At 39.4% G+C, this 2,546-nt stretch overlaps 1 pseudogene; it reads left to right on the forward strand.

Annotated features, from left to right (window-relative positions):
• The first annotated feature begins 274 nt into the window (after positions 1-274).
• LOC128587106 (uncharacterized) lies at positions 275-456 on the forward strand (annotated as a pseudogene).
• Positions 457-2,546: the final 2,090 nt, after the last annotated feature.

Genomic DNA, 2,546 nt, shown 5'->3' on the forward strand with positions numbered 1-2,546 from the left:
CGGTAAGGCGCCGGCCCCATATACCGAGGGTGGCGGGTTCAAACCCGGCCCCTGCCAAACTGCAAAAAATATAGCCGGGCGTTGTGGCGGGCACCTGTAGTCCCAGCTACTCGGGAGGCTGAGGCAAGAGAATCGCTTAAGCCCAGGAGTTGGAGGTTGCTGTGAGCTGTGTGAGGCCACGGCACTCTACCGAGGGCCATAAAGTGAAACTCTGTCTCTACAAAAAAAAAAAAAAGAAAGAAAGAAAGAAAGATCACTAAGAACTTCTCTGTCAATATTTACCTGGCAGGGGAGATACCATGGTCATGAAGGTGGTTTTCCCAGGGTGAAGCCTATCCATTGCACTCTGGATGTGCTGACCCCTGCAATTTCCCCAAATGTGGGAAACTCGACTACACATTTTATGTTAGTGGGGGACTGCGTTTGCGCTTGGGGAAAAAAAGAACTCTTTCCCCCTAAAATTAGTAGATAATCCAGCAAACAAAATTAGTGAACCCGTATGTGGAAAGATGATTAAATATATTAGTAATCAAAGAAATATAGACAAACTTTTTGTCATTCTAGCCAATAGACCTTTTCTAAGCAAATATTATGAAATTCCAACTAGCCTAAAAATAAAAGGATTTTGTAGATATCTATCTTAAAACTAAATTAACGCTGGCATGATGGCTCATGCCTATAATCCCAGCATTTTGGAAGGCTGAAATGGGAGGATCACTTGAGCCCAGGAATTGGAAGTTACAGTGAGCCATGATTGTGCCACTGTGCTCCAACCTGGATGACAGAGTGAGACCTTGCCTCTAAAATAACAATAATAATAATAATACTGCAAAGATGCAAAAATAGCTCAATGTACAAAGACATTTGGGGCAGTATTATTTACAACAGCAAAAGCTAATATGTAAATGAGAGAATAAATTAATCCACAATGGAAGATTGGTTAAGTAAAATGGAATATACCAACTCAGTGGCAGATTCTGCATTCACTTAAATTTTTTAATACAAAAACCATGTAAAATGACTTTAGGTCGAGTGGAGGCAAAGTGAAGTCATGTCACCCTCAGTATATTTGCAATGCTTAGCACAGTGCCTGATCTGGAGTAGCGATTTAATACAAACCTGGTAAGTGAACAAAAACTGCACACACAAAGTAAGATTTTGGACTGTGTAAAATAAATCTACTTATAGATTTATTATAGAAAAAAATGAAGAGAAACGTAAATAATGGGAGGAGGTAGAAGCTATAACTCTACTGCTATATTTCTTTTCATTTTTTGAAAAAAATTGAAGCAAAAAGGTAATGTCCTAAATATTGTATGAAACAAACTTATCATTATTTATCAAACTTTAAATTTAACTGGCTGTCCTGTATTTTTATTTCCTAAATCTAGAATCTCTACTAGACATCAGATTTGATATTCTTATAGTTAATGTTTTTTTTTTGAGACAGAGTCTCATTTTGTCACCCTAGGTAGAGTGCCATTGTGTCATAACTCACCGCAACCTCAAACTCTTGGGCTCAAGTGATTCTCTTGCCTCAGCCTCCCAAATAGCTGGGATTACAGGTGCCTGCCACAACGCTGGGTTATTTTTAGAGATGGGGTCTGGCTCTGGTTCAGGCTGGTCTGGAACTCATGAGCAAATGCAATCCACCCGCCTCGGCCTCCCAGAGTACTAGGATTACAGGTGTGAGCCACCTGGCCTTTTATAGTTAATTTCTGAAGTCTATTAAACAAAGCATTTTCCTTGTTGTGTGTTTTTTCTTTTTCATATATATAATATGTGTATATTTTTTCTGCATAGAAAAAGTATAAACAGATAGAAAAAAATGACCCCAAATCCCACTACCAAAGATAAACACCACTCATATTTTGACATTCCGTACATATATGCATATACAAATTTATACATGTAGTGTTACATGCAAATGAAATCATACCATATAGAGTGTCTTGTAATCGTGCTTTTTGCTGTTTACGTTTTCCTTGACTGCCAATTTCACTGCCTGTTCCGAGGTCTAACTTCCATAAAACCCCATTTACTTACCATTCCCGGGGGCCAGCAGTACGTGGGCCACATGTGCAGATGATTAACTAGTAGTTTGTTTGTTATTTTTATGGCAAACCACACAGCACAGGCTCACAGCAGGGCCTCACCTGAGAAGGCAAGTCCAGAGCCTGTGTCTCAGCCCTTCAGGAGTCTCGAAAAAGATACACAATTCCGTGAGAAATATGTTTATGCAGATGGGTATTTACTAAGCTTTGTTTCTTTCATCCCACTTTACCAATCCTATTCCTGAAACTGCCTGAAAAGCTATGGAAACAAGGGACAATGGAGAGACAAGGGCGAGAAGCTGCTCACACAATGTAATCTTAACAGTCTAGTTCAATGTTTATTGGCACAGGGTTAAATGCACAAAGATTAGAAAGGTCAAGAAAATTGTATCCCTGTCCAGAAGCAGCTTCAACTCACCCAGTGTAATATGCAGTAGACATCTACCTGGAGCCTAACTCCCAGAAATATGACTATTAACATTTTGGTGTATA

This window comes from Nycticebus coucang, chromosome 5, assembly GCF_027406575.1.
Source record: "Nycticebus coucang isolate mNycCou1 chromosome 5, mNycCou1.pri, whole genome shotgun sequence".
NCBI lineage: Eukaryota > Metazoa > Chordata > Mammalia > Primates > Lorisidae > Nycticebus > Nycticebus coucang.